This window comes from Saimiri boliviensis, chromosome 2 (assembly GCF_048565385.1).
Source record: "Saimiri boliviensis isolate mSaiBol1 chromosome 2, mSaiBol1.pri, whole genome shotgun sequence".
Lineage (NCBI taxonomy): Eukaryota > Metazoa > Chordata > Mammalia > Primates > Cebidae > Saimiri > Saimiri boliviensis.
The window spans coordinates 194,108,299-194,131,688 of NC_133450.1; the positions used below are offsets into that span (position 1 = coordinate 194,108,299).

At 36.4% G+C, this 23,390-nt stretch overlaps 1 protein-coding gene across 1 annotated transcript in view; it reads left to right on the plus strand.

Annotated features, from left to right (window-relative positions):
- Positions 1-23,390, plus strand: part of PLPPR1 (phospholipid phosphatase related 1) — a 464,080-nt gene that overhangs the window by 95,347 nt on the left and 345,343 nt on the right. The window contains exon 2 of the mRNA XM_074395106.1: positions 2,476-2,594. The gene's annotated coding sequence lies outside the window, so the exon portion shown is untranslated. The remainder of the gene's footprint in view (positions 1-2,475; positions 2,595-23,390) is intronic.

Sequence of the window (23,390 nt, forward strand, 5' to 3'; positions counted from 1 at the left end):
GTTTCTTCTACCTTTTGTTTAAAACCACCTCATAAAGTGCTATCGTAAACAAGCCCCTCAAATAAATTATTTAGTGCTATAGTTTATTTGTATGCACATATATATGTACATACTGCACTTATATTCTGTATCTAGTTATATTATGCTCTCTACTAGTGATAGATTTTAGAAGACTGATAGATTTTTTTTCAGTGGAAATAAGGAACTCCTGTTAAAAGGTAAACTGATTAATAGAAAAATTTCAAAATTTTCTGTGGAAAGATTGAAGTCTAAATTTTTGATAACAGAATGTTAATTTCCTGCTTACTGTTATTTTCTCTCTTTAAATCAGATGATAGTTCCCCAAACTCAGGTTATAAATACATAAGACAACTTGCATTTTTTTTTTTGGTGCGCTAAATGGTAAACTTCACATTGACAGAGTGGTATCTTGGATAATTTTATTTTGGGAGAGAATTTTCAACATTATATGTAACCCATGTTTTACATTCTCTTACAAAAGGGACTTAGGTCACCCATTTCTACTTTAATACTTTCTATTAATTCTGTCTTCCAAATAAGCTTTATTGTTCCCATCATATTTTCTACTTAGTATTCCTTTTGAAACTCCTTCAGCTGAAAATTAGGATTCCATAAAAAGCCCCATAGTGGCAGAGGTAGGGGGTAGTCAGGGTGGGTAGTGAGCCTAGAAGAGTTTATAGGCTTATATGACCCAAACTAATCACACAACTTTGAAACCAAGAAGCTATTTTAATTTTGCACATTGTTTTACATATTCAGAATTGAACCTTATATGGCTCAAGAAAACGTACTTTTAATTCCAGACGTCGTCTTCCCCTGCTGCGCCTACATCCCTAGCAGAGTATCTGGCAGACGGTAGGCATTTGCTAAATACTTCTTGATTAGATGGATGAAGGATAATTCTGCTGCCTTAAAGAAACAAACATATTCAATTTAGTCTAGGTCTGATTTTGTCAGTTTTGTCCAAATTCCAAAGCAAAGCATTCCATTATTTGGCCAGATAAAAATAGGAACAGCACACAGGCATTGAAAGCTAGTAGTTAGAATGTGGATGTGTGCAACATTTGGCAGCAATATCTGTCACTGCGTTGATGAGCAGGGTGGATCCAGCTGATGTCTAGAATACAGGGTACCAGAGTGAGTCATGTTATTCTTCCTGAGGATTACAAGAGTCCTATGGTGTTAAAGGTTTAGGTGTACACACTTAAGCTACAGCTGAGTGAAACAGAAGATGCAATAGTGGAAAAATTACTACACGTATGGTAGATGACCTGGGTTTTTTTCTTGAGTATAGCATTTATCATGTTATATTGCAAACATCACTTACTGACTTGAGGGATTTTAAAGAAAAAATTATTTTTAAAATCTCTAACATGTAGCTTAGTATTTGGCACACAGCAGAGCCTCTAATAAAACATTTATTGAATTGCTAGATGGATCTAGAAAAGTTTTACGAAATGAGATTCAAGTTTGATTTTGATGACTAGGCTGAGGATTAAGGCTGAAAAAGCATTCCAGAATGAAAAACTAGCATGTGCCAAGAGGCAGGAAAGGTCAGTATATTATGAAACAATGAGCCTAACTTTAAGATGCAGTCGGTTATTAGTAGCAGTTTAAGATGAGTAGATTGGGAAAAAAATTGTGGCATGCTCTGATAACCACATTGAAGAGTTTGGACAATATCCTATGCATTAGGAGACTGTGAAGGTGAAGTGATATTTTCCTCTGTTTTTCAGCAGGACATCTCTAATAGCACTGTGCTGTGTGCATTGAAGACTAGGAGCCTTTTGACCACTACTTTTAAAAATCCTATTTCAATTTCTAAATTTCTGGTATTATTTCCTCTGCCATAGGAGAGCACTAAGGCAGAGTTTAATGTTTCACCATCATAAAACCTTTATAGGTTACAATTCTCCATGTTGGAAGGCATCTTTTGCAAAGACAAAATTATAATCACCTGAATCGTAACAGATATGAGGATATATATATATAGTCATTACAGAATTTGCAGCAGGAGTATGTATCATTGGCATGACCATAAAAATAAATAAAACTCTGAAATCAGTTCATATATGTCAATTAGGTGCCATTCTTTCAGTCATTCTCAAAGCAATGGTATTATGGGTAAAAGGACGATCTGCTGTTTCAGTGAACTCATTTGTGCTCCTTATTTCAGGAGAAAAATAATAAGCCAATAACAACAAAAGTATAACAACAAAGGATTGCCCCCTGCAGTGTCGAATCTATGCTGCAATTATCTGCATTATTTGTCAGTGGATGTTCAAAAAAGCCATACAAATAATAAGCATTATTCCATGGTATGAAAAAACTCCTGCCCAGCACAAAAATTTGCAGGTTAAATTTTGATTCAACAACTAGTTCGAGTGCCTGTTTTGAAGCAGCCATGGCACCATGTATGCCCGGACAGATTCTATAATACTCTACTTGTTACAGGGCTACCTTGGATATGCAGCCACCTGGGGAGTTCTTCTGCTTGTCAAGCCCAGCTCAGCAGCAGCTCTACGTTTGTTTGGAGATTCTCGAAGCCTCTTGAAAGCTGTAACTAAAGTAAGGTCAGTAGTGGAACTGAGGCAATATAGCTGACTGCATTGCATCAGGGCCCCTCGGGCTATGAGAAACCTTTGTGACTTGACAAGTTTCAAATGAGAATGAATGTGGCTGTTGAAAAGTCTGTCTAGTTTAGTCATCATTTTATCCTCCGTTCTAACGTAACTGCCTAGCTTATAGTTGTTGCATATATTCACAACATATATTTGTGGAGTAAATGAATTCAGACCTAAGCAAATTGGTGGTAAGAAATGTGCAGAAAAGAAGGGAAAAAAGCTCATCCTCCACACAAGTAAGTTGTTTTGTGAAATACTACATAAAGTTAACAAGTTTCTTTTTCACACTGGAGCATCTCAAAATTTTAGTATCACTGTGAATCCTCAGAAGAAGGATTTAATAAAGCAGTTTCCTAAGGTTTTATTTGAGTGTAAAACATTTTGTACTCAAAGTACTGATTAGCATCTTTCTGCAGTGCTTGGGCTAATGCAATTAAAGATCAGTATGACACAATATGCAAAAAAGTACTCAAATTAAATTTTGTTTGCTACTTTTAGGGGCATGCTGTGTGTGTATCATTGCACACCAGGCCTCCGTGACAATAGAGTACATAAAATTCTTGAACTATTTTGGTGTATCCATAATATCAGTCATCTATTCTGATAATGATTGGAGTAATAAATTACCCTGTAGGCTCTGAGGTAACACAAATCCTGATCTTCAATCTGTCAGTTACAAAACCAAAATTATGTAATACTAGAGTACATAAGCACAATAGGGCCAGGGGTTCTGTTGTGCATCTATATCCAAAATACTGGGGAAGCTTCTGAACTGCCAAATAAAGATTACTGAGTTCCATACCCCTTCCAGAATTTTTGGAGACAGGCGGAGGGAGGCCTATCTATCTGCATTGAAAAACCATTCCCAACGATTCTGCAGCAAGTAGGTCAAAGCAGCACAGTCAGAGTAACAGCTGTTTAAACAATAGCACAATATATCATTGTGCCGATCAAATATATCCAGCTTTTCTAATGCAGGGTTACCCACTTCCTTTTCTTTTCTACCAGTTCATACCTTTTAAACACACAACACACATATCTCCTCTGGCTTTGAATGAGATTAGAGCATCCTGGGATTATGAGACAGAGATATATATCTTTAGTAGACATTGGTAGCCATTGCAGAAAACGGATAAAGAAGGTCTAATTCCGAGTTTGCTTTGGGATTCAGTTTTACTAGTTATACTTATTTGTAAAATTTTACTGTGTCCGCAAGGATTGAGTTGGGAGCTGCAAGGATGGTAAGGAGGGGAGAGATGCCATCTAAGCCGGGAGGAATGCGACAAATCCCCACATCTGTCAAGTTGACAAAATGTTAGAATGGCTGATAGAATGGTTAGGCATGATGACTGGTGACATGGGCTCTGGACTCAAGGTATTTTTAACTCTACTGGTTAATAGTTGTGGGGCCTACTAAACTTCTCTGAGCCATAGTTGTTTCTTTTCCTTTTTAGAATGAAGATAAGCACATTGTATATCCCATAGGGTTATTTTTGAGATTTAAATGAGATGGTTTCTATAAAGTGTGTAGCCCAGTTCCTGGTATATAGTAAACATTTAATATCAGCAATTATTAAGTGGCAGTGGCCTCCAGCTCCTCCATTATAGCATTTGCCATCTTGATTCAAGCTAGTGAGTATTGCTGATACTGTCATTAAAAATGAAACAGCCTGGGTGCAGTGGCTTATACCTATAATCCCAGCACTTTGGAAGGCCGAGGTGGCAGGCAGATTGTCTGAGGTCAGGAGTTTGAGACCAGCCTGGCCAACATGGTGAAACTCTGTCTCTACTAAAAATACAAAAAAAAAAAAAAAAAAAAAAAAAAAAAAAAAAAAAAAAAAGTAGCTGGGTGAGGTGATGTGCCTGTAGTCCTAGCTACTCAGGAGGCCGAGGCATGAGAATCGCTTGAACTTGGGAGGTGGAGGCCTCAGTGAGAAGAGATTGCACCACTGCACTCACTCACTCTGTCGCCCAGGCTGGAGTGCAGTGGTGCAATCTTGGCTCACTGCAGCCTCCGCCTCCCAAGTTCAAGAGATTCTCAAGCCTCACACAGTTTGTAAATGTAAACCTGTTTCTTCACCTGTACGTAGGGATAGAGTACCTTAGGATAAAAGATAGCTATCATGGTCATAATTTTCAGTTGTTCAAGCACTTGGCAACTTAATGTCCTTGTGGGATCAATTTAAGTGTTCCTTCATCTTTCTAAACTTTATTTTATTAAAATGAGGTCACTGAAAAGATTCCCTCACTTCCCAGCAGGAGCGAGAGAGTGCCCAGGCTCAGTGCCAGCTGGAGTTTCAGGATCCACCCAAGTCAGGAATGAGTGAGAATAGCAGGTAGCTCTGAGGTATGAGGTGGAGAGGGGCCAGAATCTAAGTCTTGGACAAGGCTGAGCTCAGGTAGACAGAGATGCTTCTAAGTGTCATGACCGAGGGGAGACTAAGGAGAGAAATGTATTCAAGAAAAGGTTTGGAAATCGGAAATAGGCAAGGCTGACTGGTGTCTCAGAGCCTTCCCTGGAAATGTTCTCCCAGTTCACGATGGGAGGAGCCTTGCAGGAAACTGCTAGCAGAAGAGCCTGGTTGGTTTAACAACAACAAAAAAAGCTGTTAAGGGAACTATGGCAGTTTGTATGATGCCTAGAAATATAAAATATATAAGTATTTTCTTGCTCTACGTATTATATGTGAACTCACTGAGGACAGATTCTGTGCCTGATTCAGTTTTGAATCTCTGATTCTCTAGAAGTCAGAGAGTAAATGTTTATTAAAATAATGTCATGTGATTCCAAGAGATCAACTTTTTCATCATCCTCATGTTTCCCATTTCCTTCTATTTCCAGGTCACTTTTCACTTATCTAGGGCTTTTTAAGGTCAATTATAAGTTTCACCTAGTAGGTTTTTCATGTATTAATAAGTCCGCTATTATTTGTAATAAGAACTCAAAATTATTTTGTATTTCTAGAAAAGTTATGGATCAGAATGTATTTTCTACTTAGTGATTGTATGTGTATTATACAGGAAGGAGACATCTAGCAGCATACTGGAAGCTTCAGTATTTCCCACATCTATTTTGTGTTACAAAACATTATAAGAATCTGTGAAAATAAAAATTAAAAGAGTAATATATTTTTCCACATAAATTCTTTATTATTAGTTTGATATAAACTTGAGAAAGTTAAAACTTAGCTCAAATAAGGAAGTATAGCTTAGGATTGCTGTGAGTATGTAAAAGGATTTCTTGTAAGTTAAACCCATGTGCTATTTAGAAGATGTATTTGTGATATCACTGACGGAAAATGAGAACATTTGTATGACTTAGGAAAGGAAATTATGAAATATTTCTATAAATCTCATCATTGTTTCTTAATTTTTAAACAAGGTAATTACAGAATAATTTAGAAAATTTTACATAAAATGTTAAAGAACTGTATTATGTTAAATATTTTCTTCAAACATCAACGTACTTGAAAACCTGTAATTTCCTTAATGAGAGAAGATTTCCTTTTCATTCTCTTAGTTGGAAGGAACACTTGGATGCAGAGGTTTAACTCTTGATAAACAGGACAAATCATACACTTGAGAACAGAGTGTATAATTAGGAAACTAAATTAAAGAAGCCATCTGCTTCTTTATACTGAAGGTGGAGTGCCCAGGGTCCTCTGGATTGAGCTAAAGACTGAATGTGTATGCAGCTTTATGCTCTACCTTTAGAATGGACAGACCTCTTATTGTGACAGTTGTAAGAGTTAAGTGACTGGTTAAAGTCGCAGTAATAAATTTGGATTGAGGAGAGGTCTCATCATTCTTTTATTCATCTTATATTTTTAGCTTGTCTCTATTTTAGAGTGACATCATCACTATTATTCATATATTCACTGAAAAAGGAATCTGTTTGAGAATCTTCACTTGTTGTGTAGTCTATGTCAGGCGAATTAATGCTGCTGTTTGCAGAATTTGTATAATAATTTGCCCTTCACTCCCTCAAATTTAGTTCTGTTTTTCCTTGTTGCTGACTGTGATAATTTTAAAAATAATGAAAATTACCATTTGTTGCATATTTACTCTGTTCTGACCATGGTAGGACACACATTTTTTTTTTCACTATGAAAATACCCCTCTCATGGTCATTCTAAATGTTATTACTAACTACACTTTGACTACAAAGAGACTTAGTGCTTGTTTCTGATTCAGAAATTTTATGTAATTTCAATGCCTTTCTCCCCCTTATGATTACTGTATTTTATATATGTATGTATATATGTATTTATTTTTAATTGACAAGTAAAATTATATATATTTATGGTGTATAACATGATGTTTTGTTATACGTATACATTGCAGAATGGCATCAAGCTATTTAACATACACATTATCTGAATTACTTGTTTTTGTGGTAAGAACACTTTAAATCGACTCTCCTAGCAATTGTCAAGTATATTGTTTGTTATTGACTTTAGTCCCACGTGGTCCAATAGAACTCTTGGAATAATTCCTCCTGTGTAATTACAAATTTCAGTCTCTTGACCAGCATCTCTGGTAACCACCACTTTATTAGTTATTTCTATGAGTTTGACATTTTTATGCTCTGCGTATGAGAGCATACAATGATTACTGCATTTTAATTGGTGATTGCTGGACAGTCCTGTTAATGCTAGAGATAATTCTAAGAGCCTTTGGTGGTACTTGTCACCTAAAGTTTTTCTTCTATAAATATTCTCAAGGGGAAGAATATCTGGAAATTGTTCAGTTTTGGCTTTTACTGTTTTTCATCCTTATAATATTGTTGATATAACTTGATGTTTCTTATTTAAAGTTATAGTTGAAAGAAAAATATTATCATTTTCAGAATGCTGAAACTTCTTTTTTCCTACAAGCAAATTATTTTGTCTTTACATAAATGTCAACTCTTCATGTGTATCTATTAAATAAGAATATTAATAGTTCTAGGTAAATATAAAACTATTTGAACCTCTATAAGCATGCTTGAATTTAAAGTTTGCCTTACATGTTGTATGAGGGAGTTATGGTTGGTGAATATTTTTGTTTATTTATTTATTTATTATACTTTAAGGGATACATGTGCAGAACATGTAGGTTTGTTACATAGATATACACATGCCATAGTGATTTGCTGCACCCATCAACCCGTCATCTACTTTACGTTTTTCTCCTAATCCTATCCCTTCCCTTCCCCGCAATGCCCTGACAGGCCCCGGTGTGTGATGTTCCCCTCCCTGTGTCCATGTGATCTCATTGTTCAACTCCCACTTATAAGTGAGAACATGTGGTGTTTGGTTTTCTGTTCCCATGTTAGTTTGCTGAGAATGATGGCTTCCAGCTTCATTCATGTCCCTGCAAAGGACATGCCCTCATCCTTTTTATGGCTGGATATTTTTTTTTTTAGATTAAAATAATGTTTTATTCAAAACCAAAGCAATTTCTTTTTGGCTACTGAACCTCCTTTTTATTTTTCTTTGTTTTTTTTTTTTTATTTTATTTTTATTTTTTTTAATTGCATTTTAGGTTTTGGGGTACATGTGATAAACATGCAAGATTGTTGCATAGGTACACACATGGCAGTGTGGTTTGCTGCCTTCCGTCCCCTCACCTGTATCTGTCATTTCTCCCCATGCTATCTCTTCCCATCTCCCCACCTCCCCGCCCCTCCCCCATTTCCCCCCAACGGACCCCAGTGTGTAGTGCTCCCCTCCCTGTGTCCATGTGTTCTCATTGTTCAACACCCACCTATGAGTGAGAATATATGGTGTTTGATTTTCTGCTCTTGTGTCAGTTTGCTGAGAATGATGGTTTCGAGGTTCATCCATGTCCCTACAAAGGACGTGAACTCATTGTTTTTAATGGCTGCGTAATATTCCATGGTGTATATGTACCACATTTTCCCTATCCAGTCTATCATCGTTGGGCATTTGGGTTGGTTCCAGGTCTTTGCTATTGTAAACAGTGCTGCAATGAACATTCGTGTGCACGTGTCCTTGTAGTAGAATGATTTATAATCCTTTGGATATATACCCAGTAATGGGATTGCTGGGTCAAATGGGATTTCTATTTTTAGGTCCTTGAGGAATTGCCACACTGTCTTCCACAATGGTTGAATTAATTTACATTCCCACCAACAGTGTAAAAGTGTTCCTATTTCTCCACATCCTCTCCAGCATCTGTTGTTTCCCAATTTTTTAATGATCGTATGGCTGGATATTTTATTAAGAAAAATATTATATTTTGTGCCATGGTTTCTGCTGTCATAAGAGTGGCGGCCGAGTATAGGGCTCTTGACCCTCAACTGCTTTTCTTCCACCAATCCAAAAATCTTAGCATTTGAAATTTACAAAATGTTTTAAAGTCACAAAATGTCATATAATAATGAAGACTCCGAGGAGACACTTTATAAATGAAGGAGAAGAGAGCTGCACTACCCGAGAGCTTGATGTCTTCAGAATCAGATATCGTAGACATTGCACCAGGCAGAGTGTTTTATCCAACTCAGTACACTGGCAGAGGGAGCAGGGGAGCATTGGCTTCTGTAAAGTTATTTTCAGACACTGAGGAAAAACAAATGATGTCAGGATATCAGATAATTTCTTAAGATACTGAACATGCAACTCTCAAGAAAGAGATAAATATGTTTGACTAAAATGAAAACATTGTACATAAAAAAGATCATCAGCAAAATGAAAGATGAAGTCACTACTGGAAGAACACTTTCATGCCTATAACTAACAAATAATTAGTAAACAGAATATATAAAAAGTTTTACATATTTAAAAGAGAGATAACATAACCCAATAGAAAAATAGGCAAAGGATATATGCAGAAATTGTACAAATAAGACCCAAATGGCAAAAAACTATATGAAAATATAAATAACATTTTAGCATTGAAGAGGAAAAATTAAAATGGGTTACCGTTTTATGCTCATATGCCTGGCCCCCCCACCAAAAAGCCCAATGATATCAATTATTGATGAACATATGGGGAAACGGGAACTCCCATATGTAGTTGATGTATAAATTGCTTCACTGACTTTGCAGTGTAATTTAGCAGTGTCTAGTAAGTTGATATATCTATCCCGTGATTAGCAATTCTCCATCTAGATATATACAGAGATAATCTTTGGCGTATGTGCAAAGATATATGTACAAGGATGTCTTGCAGTGATCATTTTAATAATGAAAAGCTGTTAATTTAAACTGTGTACTAATAAAATAATAGATGTTATGATATATTAATAGAGTAACATAGCAATCAAAATAAATTTATATATGCATCAACATGGATAAATCTTGAAACGTGATGCCTTATTAAAAAGGAACTTATGGATATAGTAATATAGAATGACATCATTCATGTAAATTTCACAATTGCCTCTAAATACTATGTACTGCTGAAGATATTCACACCTATTCAAAAAGGTACAAAAACATGAAATGGAGACGGTCCTCCAGCAACTTCATGAGGATTGTTATCATTGAAGAGGCAGGGAATCTGGATGGCTGAGTGTTGATTTTGAATGTAGTATTTAATTATAAAAAAATCTGAAGCAAAATTGGGAAAATCTTAATACATGATTAACCTGGGTGCAGGGGTCTATAGGTAATTGTTATCTATGCACAGGTAACTTGTATCTACATACTCTGGGTAGAATTTTTTGTGTTGAAGTAGTTTTAAATTAAAACTAAAAAAGACAAATATTGTGATACATATTCCCATATCCCAGCTTTTGTGCTCACTATTAATTACTACCTCTGGATAAATGACTTACAGTATAATTTTTAGTTTAAAGCATGGATACATTTTTCTTTTATTCCACTTTAAAACAAGTTATTCATTTTTACAATGGAGTAACTAGAATATAGAATTAAGGGAAAAACACATCTATAATTCTTTAATCCAGAGACTATCACACTAAGATCTTGTTGGGTATAATTCCAAACATACTACATATTTAGGGGTATATTTGTCTACATATATATTTATATGTTGCCATACTTTTACTTTTGTACCAACCTAATGCATGATTTAAAACTCAAAAGATTAAAAAATACATAAAGTAAGTCCTCACTTGACATTGTTGATAGGTTCTTGGAAATTGTAACTTTAAGCAAAATGCTTTGCAAGAGACTTCTGGGGTGGTTAACTGGTGTTTACTCTGGGAGGAATGTAAGTACTGTAAATCCTATAATTTATTTAACCTCACACAATTCCAAATGCCAGTTTCTACAGTCTTTCAACATTTTCTCTGGAAATAGGGGAGTAGAGGTGATAAGCCTTTGACCAAATACAGCAGATTGGAAGCACCATTTTTTAAGAAATGGCCCTTGAGATCTTTAAACAATCCAAGTCACAAGTTTTTCTGCTCATTTTCTTCCCAGGGCACAGAGAGGGCATAGTGGTGGTGTCGCTGCTGGTGGGAATCACCGGTGAGGGGCGCAAATGGAATGCAGAGTTGTTAGAAAAAATCTGCTCTAGGACCCTGTTGCCAGTTGGGCACTACAAGCACAGTGATTAGACCCAGAGCTTGGGGCATCCCAAAGGACTGTAAGCATGGAAATACATACACTTAAAAAAAAAAAAAAAAAAAAAAGAATGAGAAGCAAGCTAGAAACAGCAACTATTAGTTAGAAACTGCAATTATTAATGTCAAAAAATAAAACCTTACAACTCATTTCACAATATACAATAAGTAAATTGTGTCTTGGTAATGGAGCCAAGTAGCTTGTGGACAAAAATACGAAACTTTTTGTGTACAGTTAAGTCCCCACTTAACATTGTAGACGGTTCTTGGAAAATGACTTTAAGCAAAATGATGCACAACAGGTTCTCAAATATTGTCATTTTTGTTCAACTTATTTCGTTATGACATTGATGAGAAAAAAATCCCTCCCCTCCGCTCCCCTCCCTTTCCCTCCCTTCCCCTCCCTTCCTCTTCCCTCCTTCCCCTTCCCCCCCTTCCCCTCCCCTCCCCTTCCCCAGCTCCTCTCTCCTCCCTTCCCCTCCCCAGGAGTCTCACTCTGGCACCAGGCTGGAGTGCAGTGGCGTGATCTCGGCTCACTGCAGTCTTCGACTCCCTGGTTTAAGTGATTCTCCTGCCTCAGCCTCCCCAGTAGCTGGAATTACAGGTACACACTACCATGCCCAGCTAATTTTTGTATTTTTAGTAGAGACAGCATTTCACCATGTTGGCCAGGATGGTCTTGATGACCTGACCTTGTAATCCCCGCTCTCAGCCTGCCAAAGTACTGGGATTACAGGCAGGAGCCAGTGTGCCTGGCCTCCTTTTTTGTTATTTTGCTAAAAGTCACAATTTCTAAGAACTTATCAATGATGTCAAGTGAGGACTTTGTACATTCTGAAAGTAACTTAAAAAGAAGTTTAAGTAACTTTAAAAAGGAGAAAAATTGGAAAACATTGTCCAAGAGTTCTCCCTTGTAATAACACTGGGTATAGACTTTCTTACAACTGAGTTTTTAAACTTTTAAATGGGCAATTCCTATGCTATTATACTGTTCTTGCTCATGGGAAAAAGTATACGTTCTCCAATTCATTTTATAAGATAACTCTGACACCAAAACCTGTGGAAGACAGCATAAGGTAGGTGCCCATCAAATCCTAGCCTTCTTCCGATTTGAGTTTCTTGAAATTATGAGGTTGAAGGCAATAAAGACCTTCTAACAGGTCTTAAAGAAGTTTCCCCTTTCCTTTGAACAGTGGAATTTCTCTTTGTAGCTCCTTTGTGCTAATATATTCTTACCCCTATTGGGATGGAACTCAGGTGGTTCCATTAGGGAGTGCGTGTGTTTCTGTCTAAATTTTTTATGGATGGAAATTTAGGTACAGATAGGAAAAAAGAACAAAGAGGAGGGAAAAAGCAATATTGACTTTAAAAGATTGGACTTTCTTTTGTTTATTACTGTTAAAATAGAACCCCATGGAAGTCTTCTCTGCAACATTTGCATACACACATGCCATACCACATGCAAAACCCACATCTCTGTGTTTTACACATTTTCACCCAGTGCAAATCCTATAGTGGGTTTCAGTGCCCATTGCTGTCAGTCCACAAAATGTTTCAGGGGTACATTTCCCACCAGCAACACAGCCAACTCTTGTTCTCAAGCTCTTACCCTTCATGCTGGGGCTTTCTTCATTTGCTTTCCCGGTATGCTATTCTTTCTTAGTAATTCATGTCAGGTCGGTCTTTAATGGGTTCCATTAGTCTGGTCCATTCTGTCAGGAACTCATTGCTAACTTCTTATGTGTAGGCTTTGTTGGACATTTTATTGGGAATTAGGGGGTAAGGACAGCCCTTGCCACCATTTTGTCTGAAAGTACCTTTATAGTACTTAATTAAATAATGTACCTCTAAAGTTTACTAAAATTGGCTCTAAGGTTCTTTGTTGTAAGAGTCCCTCTCATTATGAAATGAGAAAATGGAGGCACTTTTTTATGTTTTCATAGTACTTCTTATTGTGAAAGCAATTTGTTGGTTTTACTTAGAGTGGAATTTCCTTCCTATAGAATTGGAGAAAAAGAAAAATATATTTCCTCTACTTCTCCCTCATGTGCCTTATGTTTTGCTGTTATTGCTTACTTTTGTCTTTCCTTTTGCATTCCATTCAGCATAATTAACTGTCACCATACAATTCTTCTTGCTCCTGCATAAAGAATTAGCAATGGCTCCCATGCATTTTTGAAATTCTATTTCTTATCTTTTATACCATATTACTCACTCATAACCAATTCTAGCTGCAAGTCTATTATGAATTATTTTATGGGCAATTTATTCTTTTCTTTCTAAAGTCTAAGAATGATTTTTTTTTCTGTTAAAGCTACGTGACGAGTATTCCAATATATAATTTCCCCAAGAATTCCTTTAATGTCCAAAGCATCTGATAAAATACACATGGGATCACAAACTTCCATTTGCTCCAGTACATTTTCAATTATAGATAGTGGAGTGCTTAGATCTTCTGAGCCCTAAGAACATATATAATCTCTCATAACTACTGCAAATTTCCATCTGTTTCTATCATCACTTAAACTGGAGGTCTCAGGTGGATCAACGTGTGAGATAGTTCATGTGGGCTTTTTAAACTGTGTTTGTTTAGAATTACAGATTGATGCTTGCCATCATTGCCCCTTGAACACAATCACAAAGAATAAAAGCTCTAGTAGCATGTTTTTTTTTCTTCTACTCCAACACAATGACTTAAGAGGAAACATCACTGTGAAGTAGAAATATTACAAACTCCAGTGAACAGATCTGGATTTGAGTACAACTTTATTTTATATCTGGCTTTGGACAAGCTGTTTCTGAGTCTCAGTGAAATGGGATTGATATTAGAAGCTATTATACTCCAGAACCAGGACTATTCTGAGGATTGACAAGGTAATGAAGGAGCTAATACATTTTGAAATATAGTGAAGTGTTACATGCTCTGACTGATGTCAAAGTTTACACAGTCAAGATCCATAGGCCCAGGTTTTAAAGGATGAGATGAGGGCCACCATCTCTCCTTCCGCCACCAACTTCCCATTCCCATCAATCCTTGTCACTTTCTCCTGTCAGCAATTCCCTGGCTCTTGCTTTAAGATTGGTCTCTTTTGAACCAGAAAACACTTTAATGTGCCTAGACTGAGGCAAGGGAGAGGTTCACCCTCAGTACTGCTCTGCTTCGACCATGTGAATTTTAGAGTGGAGGAGTCCAATAGGCAATTAAATATAGAAACAAGGAGGCAAGTCAGCTTAAAAGTCAACCCTGAGAACTTGAACCAAGGAAATACTCCAAAATAGAGAATAAGTCTTTTTGCACTAGTATGCTTATTACAGTATTCTTTACAAAAGAACAACAAAAATTTAGAGACCATCCAGTATATCTAGCAATAGAGGATTAATAAGTATACTGAAAAATTCAATTGATATTACACAATTTTAATGGTTATATTTATAAATACTTTATGAGAATTCAAGAAATATCTATTTGTTAATGCTTAATAAAAAACAGCATAGAAAACTGAATATACAATTTGATCTCAGCAATGTAAAAAAATAGTTCAGATGAAATACATCAATGTGGTAACAGTGATTATCTCTGGGTTGTGAGTTTAAGATTATTCTGATTTTCTAAATAATTTTCTACAATCTTAGATTTCCAGCAATGGGCATATTTTTGTAAACAAGAAGGGTGATTTCTCCCAGAAGATGGGTTGAGGTTTTATAAGCGTCTTTATAATGTGACATTTTTGGGAAGACCTTCCTGTGGCCTTGGTTAGCCTATAGCCCGATAACACTGAATAATACTTCCAGTGTTATCAGAAGGTCACTTTCCTAACTTAGAATCAGAGCAAATGAAGGTGGTTAGTCTTGAGAGACATTTTATTGTGGCTAAGGGGAAACCCAACAAATCACCCAGCTCTGCAGCAGAAATCACCTTTCCAGTGATGGGAGAGTATATGCTTTTCAGCCTCGACAGGGATGAATAAAACGCTGCCAACTTCTGGCTCTTCATATTTCCCTCCTCTTCACTTGTAATTAATTAGATATCTGCTGACCAAACATTGTCACAATCTAGGTCTGCTTCCCCAAGTTCCTCCAAGTCACATCTGTTTCTCTCACAGAGTTCTTCTGGTTCACATCCACTGTATATGAGTCCTAGCCACTGTGGGTGATTTTTATTTCTAAATTCCTAGAAAACACTTTAATATAATCCCAATGTACTGATGATAGTATGCATTTACTTTCACAACTAGAAAATACTTTTTGAAAAGGCATAGAGACTGTTTTGTTTTGTAAACATACCCATGGATGAACCCAGCTGTGGGTTTTTTAAAGTCATCCTCCTGGAAGGCAATCCTACCACCAATGCTGAAAACATTCTTTGAATTTGTTACGGGAGTTTGATCCCCTGCCTTGTTGTCTGGATTCAAATGATTTTTGGCTGTTTCCAAAATAGAATTGGACCCTCAGAGGGCAAGGAGCCATTCTGAAAAATCTGTAGCAGGCTCTGGAGGCAAGATCCATAGAGGAGAAGACACAGAGATTATTTATGTTGAGTTGATACTGTTTGCCTGAAACAAGCATTCACTTGGAAAAGTAAACCAATCAAGATCCACAAGTCCAGGTATATCAGCTAAAATACCAACTGGAAACACTGGCATATCTCATTGTCACTCAGAAATTGATATAACGCAGCTTTAGGAGAAACCGGAAGTCACTGAATCCTCCACTGACTTCTAGTACACAGCAAATAAAACTTCTTTAAGACCTGTTAGAAGGTCTTTATTGCCTTCAACCTCATAATTTCAGGAAATGCAAATAGGAAGAAGGCTAGGATTTGGTGGGCATCTACCTTACGCCAGGCAGGATATAAGTTTTGATAAACATATATCTTCTTATATCTTGCCATGGGAAGATATATGTTTATCAAAAATACATTCTTTAATTTTCATGGCAACCATTAACAAGTATTGATATCCTCATTTTACAGAAGATGAACCTGAAGTTCAGCGAGAGAAATAATTTACACAAGATTACTTTAAGTAAATGGTTGTACAGGAAGTTGAATCCAGTTTTCCATAGCCTAAGTACTCCATAAAGTGGAACTCACAAGGCTGAGCCTTGCATTTTGGGAGAGAATTTTATATTTTCAAATTGGGTCATCTGGAAACTAGTGTATCACACAAAAGAAATTTTTTCAGACTAAGATTTGGTCTTCTGATTATGTGAGAAGTTGCAGGCCTGCAGCACCCAGGGAGAGAGTTAAGTGTTACTAAGATGACCTTTAACGAAGTGCTTGGGAAAGGAAGGACATACTCTTGCCATGCACAAATTTCTAATTCACCCTTTAAGAATGATGCAGTCAAACAACAACAATAATAATAATAGTTTACTTTTATTGAGGGTTTTCTCTGTGCCAGGCCCTGGGCTTAGAACTTTATATGCAATTGTGGTTAAGTGTAAGCTTTTCTCAGCTAGAATTATGCCTTTCCAAGGGATGAATTAGTAAATGCTCCTCTTGAGGGGTGAACTAAGGTATATTAATTATGGAAAACAGCACTACATAGTGAATATATGTACATATGTATTTTTGACATCATATATTTATATATCATTAAGGACTAGGGGGGATATATAATTCTCAAGAAAATGCTAGGAAATCACAAACAGCTTCTCCAGGAACATTTGACTACTCTTCTTCGCCAGTTATGCTCTGAGAAGTGAATAAAAAATGTTGGAAAGAGAGTGTAAATTATACAGACTCCACCACCCATTTGTATCAATAAACATAATGGATCTGGCAATATTATGTGCTACCGTAGCCTTACAGTATAGTTTGAAGTTGGGTAATGTGATGACTCTGGCTTTCCTTTCCTTTTTTTTTTTTTTTTTTTTTTTTTGCTTAGGATTGCTTTGGCTATTCTGGCTCTTTTTTGATTCCATATGAAATTGAGAATAGTTTTTTTCTAATTCTGTGAAGAATGATGTTAGTGGTTTGATAAGAATTGCATTGACTCTGCAGATTGCTTTAAGCAGTATTGCCATTTTAATGATCTTGAGTCTTTGGATCAATGAACATGGAATATTTTTCCATTTATTTGTGTCATCTATAATTTCTTTCAGCAGTGTTTTGTAGTTCTCCTTGTTGAGATCTTTCACCTCCTTGGTGAGATGTAGACCTAGGTATTTTATTTTTTCATGGCTATTATAAATGGGTTGTGTTCTTAATTTGCCTTTTAGCTTGAACTTCATTGGTGTATAGAAATGCTACTGATTTTTGTACATTGATTTTGTACCTGAAACTTTACTGAAGTCATTTATCAGTTCTAGGAGCCTTTTGGTGATATAGTTCCATAGATTTTTACGAAATAATTTACATGTATATGATCTCCTTTAATCTTTGCAACCACATGAATTAGGTATTGTTATATTCATTTTGGCAGTAAGAAAATTTATATTCAGAATGGTAGATAATTTATTTGTGATTATAGAACCAGTAAGAAGCAGAACTAGAAGTAGAACCTGGATTTTACACCTCCAAATCATGTGCTTTTCCCCAGTGATCACTCTTGCTGTTTGCAAAAGGCTTTAAAGTAGATCTATGGATTTTGAACAGGATATTTTGAATAATGTAATAAAATAATAAATCAGTAGTTTCAGTACATATTGACAAAGAGAACAAAAGTGAGTTTGATTAATAGTCTGTGATGTTAGTTGTTGTTCATATAGGTCCCTAAGAGAATATATATTAATAGGCTTTGGGAACAAAATAACTAGCCTAGTGATTTAAGAGAACATGCAAAGATTTAACCTTACAGATGACTGTTTATTAGAAACTTATGGTTGGCTTCTTTGAATGCAGCTGATGGGTGGACTACAGAGCTAACAAACAGGGGTTACCTTTGACCCCTGCTCCACCCCATGTTTGTATTTATTGAACATCTACTATGCACCAGACCCTGTGTTAGCTATTGGGAGTATGTCCATGAGCAGGACAGGTCTCTCTGCTTCTGGCCTTCTCAATCCCTCATCCAGCCCATTCTCTACAGAGATGAAGAGTGATCTTTCTAAAATGCAAATCTGACCATGTCCAGTCAATGTCACCAGGCCGTACGTTTTCAGAGACAAGAGATCACAGCTGTCAAATTTACCATTATATCCTCGTGATTGATCAAATCCATACCTTGGATTTGATCTATACCTTGGATTTGAAACACAAGGCCCTTCACAGTTTGGATCCTGCTTTCCTCTTCCAGCTCCAGCTCCTTTTCCCTCACCTTATACTCTCTTCTCTAGCCATGCTGACCTCCTGTATGTGGACTGTGGGGTGAACAACGTTCTTTTTCTTAGCAGGTGTAAGAAGTGCTACTCTATTTGTTCTGAGGTCTCAGGCCACTATCCTTCTTTTCCCATTCTTCTAGTAAGTTGTATTTATCCTTCTCCCTCATTTCAGACTTCACTTACAGTAGAAAATTTCTTACAACTGTCCCACAGAACTGATCAATGCTTTCCTGTTTCATTTTGCATTTACCCTACACAGTTATCCTACCTGTTTACTTATCAGTATATCTCCTGAAACAGTAACTAGCATATATCAGGCACTCAGATATTTTTAAAGTGGTCTCCCTTAGTCTGTTTTGTCCCACTCTAGTACACTACCTGAGACTGGGTAATGTATGAAGAATTTATTGGCTCACAGTTCTGGAAGTGGGAATTCTCAGGTCAAGGCACCTGCAGGTTTGGTGATTGTGATTCCCAGATGGTGCCTTGTGTGCGAAGTCTTCCAGAGGGGAGGAAGTTTGGATATTCACATCTCAGGCGGCAGAAGAGGCAAAAGGAAGAAGGCTGAACTTACTTGTCTATAGCGGCTTTAATCCCTACCATGAAGGCAACTAAATAACAATTAAATTTCTACGTGAGTTTTGGAGGAGACACTCAAGTAATAGCTGGATAATTGAAGAAATGAATAAATAAAACAGTACTAGATAATTTGTCAGGGATTTTGTTTTATTTTCTCTGTATCCCAGAATCTATTAATACGTAGGTCACAGTGAATCTATACTGCATGTTTTTGAGTTAATGCATTAAGTCATGAGTGAGAGTTAGGCAACATTTATACACACATACATGTGTGCATGCATGCGTGGGTGTGTGTGTGTGTGCGCGCGTGCGCGCACACACACACACACACACACATACACCAGGACAATGTGTTATATTGGTACCATTCAACCCAAGCCACTCTCACTTGGTTAATTGACACTGTCTCTTGAGTGTCTGCTGAGAAACCATTCTGCATGGTACTAGATGCTAAGGGAGCCGTAACCACTGAGTGCTCTCATCAAGGAGAGTGAGTACTGCAGTAATATATTTGAAACAAATCTGTGGCTTTTCTGGTGAATACCCTTAGGTGGCCTCTTTTTCTGCTTTGCTCCCAGGATGAAATAAAACCTATTTAATATGGTTTACAATGCCAAAGTCTGCAATCTCCTTCTAATATGCCTTTCTGGACTCAGCTGTTTCTGCTTCCCAACCACCACATCCTCTGTGACAGCCTTCCCAGACCCTCTGCAATTCTCCAAGTTCACTCTGTTCCACCAGGCATCTAATTTCAGTTGGTCCTCCCTCTTTATGAAATACTTCTCAGTTTTCCACTTAGAGGACTCATTCTTTAAACCCACATTCAAAATGTCATCTCTTTTGTGGTACTGCTCAAACTGTTCCAAGAAACTTGTCATTCCATTTTCCTTGCACTCATGGTAATTTGTACAAACCTGTAGTATACAACTTTCCAAATAGAATGGCCAGTATTGATATATATGTGTTGGTGAACGCATGGTGTGCATCTTGGTGTTAAGAAATATATCCTGTTTATCCTGGAGATATCTAACCCTCAGCATACTGATAGGCACTCAGTAAATGTTTATGCAATAATAAATGTCCAAAAGCTGATTTCTTAATTGTACACCATATGTTATATTATAACTGAATTCATGATATCCCAATAGATGGGTCTCACTCTTTTATTTTTGTGGTTCAGGTTTGAATTATTATTATAGAATTCTAATAATTTTCTCAGCAGTTTATATTGTAATAATACTTTTTAATTTTTGTTTGAGTCTCATGCCTTAGATGTCTGCTATTTTACAGTGTGCACCATTTGTGTACATAGAATTAAGTTAGTAAATTATAAGCCAGTGTATTTGACAATAAATTAATAGTGTAGTTTCTAAAGTAAGCATTCCTCAAATCAGGATTTCAGCTACCATCCGTGTTCTTTCATGAGTTCTAAGATCTTCAGCAGAGGATGATATTACTTCTGCAGTGTTAGCTGGAAATAATTCATAAAGGTAGTATTTTGTGTCACAATGCTTATCTTTATATTGGTATTTCCATTATCTACATGCTTCTTTCCTTGATTGGAATCCTGTCTTAATGATGACTAATGGTATTACAGAGGCAGAAAATGGAGGTATTGAAAGAACATGGATACACTCTTAGCTATAAAATTCTCACTGAAAGAGCTGCATGCTTGAAATAGAACAGAAATATAATTGAATGCTTAAAACTGAGCACAAACATAATTAATGCTAGAGTGGATTTGGTTTCCAATAAAAATATAAATGATTTAGTTTAAAATGTTTGAGATAAAAATATTAATTCTAGGTTGTGAATGTAAGAATGCATTTGGTAGCAAGGATCGAATAGATAAAAGCGTAGTCCATATAAGGTTTAAATGCTTTACATGTGAATTCCAAAAGCAAGTTGTTTAGCATTTTGATAATATTTAATATTTATATTATAAATCAAATTACTCAAGAGATTTGTTACATTTTAAAATAAAATACATTACATTAATGTGGTTTAAAAATTAACTAGGGCCTAATAGCGAAATGTGACAATTGCGGTTATGAGAATGACTTAGAATCTGAAAAGGAATATGTTTACTGCATGTGCACCTATATTAACATGACTTTGTAAACCACGTGGACCTTGAACATCTGCAAAGACAAAGATGCTAGTGACATTCAATAGGGATTTGATGAATAAATACATCTCTATTATACATTATTTTATGTTTGTCTTTTTATGTCAGTGATATAGTTCGGCTGTGTCCCTACCCAGATCTCATCAGGTATTCTCAGATGTTGTGGGAGGGACCTGGTGGGAGGTAATTGAATTATGGGGGTGGGTCTTTCCCATGCTATTCTCATGATTGCAAATAAGTCTCACAAGATCTGATGGTTCTATAAGGAGAGTTTCCCTGCACAAGCTCTTTCTTTTTGCCTACTGCCATCCATGTAAGATGTGACATGCTCCCTTCTGCCATGATTGTGAGACCTCCCCAGCCACGTGGAACTGTTAAGTCCAATCAACCTCTTTCTTTTGCAAATTGCCCAGTCTCAGGTATCTCTTTAGTACCAGTGTGAAAATGGACTAATACAATCAACATTGTCTGAAATAGCTGAAGTAGCTGCTTTCTTCAAAAGAACTCCAAACAAACCTAATTAGGTGTTCTTTTTTTTTTTTTCAGTTTTTTTTTTTTCTAAATCATTGTTGAATGCCATATATTGAGAGTAAACACAGGATTATCTGGGCCATTTTTACTTTAGAAATTCAAAGCACACATGCTTCTACCTAACCTAGACTGAGAAAATAGTTGATAAAAGGGGTAACACCTTGAGAACAGAATATTTTTATTATACATACCTGGGATAGGTTGCTTTATGCAAGAAGCTACTTGCCTGAACTGCACTAGTATTATCTCATGTATCCAGCAGCCTGAACTCTAATTTTATAATAAAAAAGTCACCTGTCTGCTATAAACAGGTATGAGACTTAAATGTAACAAATTGAACTCATTAGATTTGAACAATTGCTTTATATTTCACAGTCTAGTGAAAAGTAAATGTTTTATTAGATGTTATTCTATATTAGAGTACAGCTGAAAATATATCTTCAGATGTCTTGTGGTTAGTTCATATAATTTTTATATGAAATTTGCAGTGTAAAAAGGTGATAATTCTCTGAAATTTTTGGATGTGATTAGATGCTTATTCCCATAAATTCTTCTGAAGTCAAGAAGGAAAATGCAGCACAATCATTCTCAGATCTGAAACAATGTGTCACAGAAACGTGTTGCTTAATGTGATATGTTGTGTGAGGATCAGATTAATAATACATCAGATCAATAATAATATCTGTGTTTACTATGTGAAGATATCATTATAGGCAGCTTATATATGCTGACTCATTTAGTCCTTGGGATAGCTTTATGAGGAAGACATTATTACAATCCTTTCCTCTCTATTTAAAAAATGAGTAAACTGAGGCACAAAGAAGCAAATATTCCAGGATCACACAACCACCCAGATCAGTGCTCAGGATTATAAACCAAGGCAGCCTAGCACCCCACTTTAGGGACATAAGCTGCATAATGACTTGTACCCCCATACTTAGCAGCAAATCACTGGAGGTAAGTGGGTATCTGTATTGTTACCAGCTCTGTAGTTTATTCTGAAGTATATTTTTGAATCATATAATCTAGGGCTTGAATTCTGACTGTGTGAATATGTATTATGTGAAGTTGGACAAGTTATTTAATCTTGCTAGGTCTCAATTTCTTCATCAGTAAGATGGGGAGATAGTTTACCACTTAGAGTTGTGGGTGAATTAGATGAGTCATCATATGTGAAGCACTTGTACAGAGTATGTGTTTAAGAAAGAGAAGGTATTGCTGTTATTACTGTGGACAGTTTACAGAATCTTTCTATGCTCAAATAACTCTTTGAAAAGTATTTTTGTTGGGGGTGGTGAAGGTACTCATTATACTATAATTTTTAAAGTTTAGCCTGCTTTGGAACTGTGCCTTCTCTTTAATTCAAGAAGAGTTATATTTATGGTCTACTTTTCATTATGACTTCCATTAGCACCTTGACATGATTTCAGAAAAACTCTTAAAACAGTATCTCACAGCAATATATTTCTTAACATGACACACTGTGTAATAGAGGAAATGGCTCCTTGCCAGTGACTGCTTGGCTCTCTCCTGGTCCCCTTATGAGTGGGAAGTGACTTCTTGGTCTGTGGGCAAGTCGCTGAGCAGAAGAGATGAAAATCAGAAGAAGATCACCTCAATTTGGGTCTCCTCCCTTTAGAGAAAACTCAAGAGAGCACTGGCTGGTGTAAGGAGATAATATACTGGAATATGCTGGTTAGCTCATATC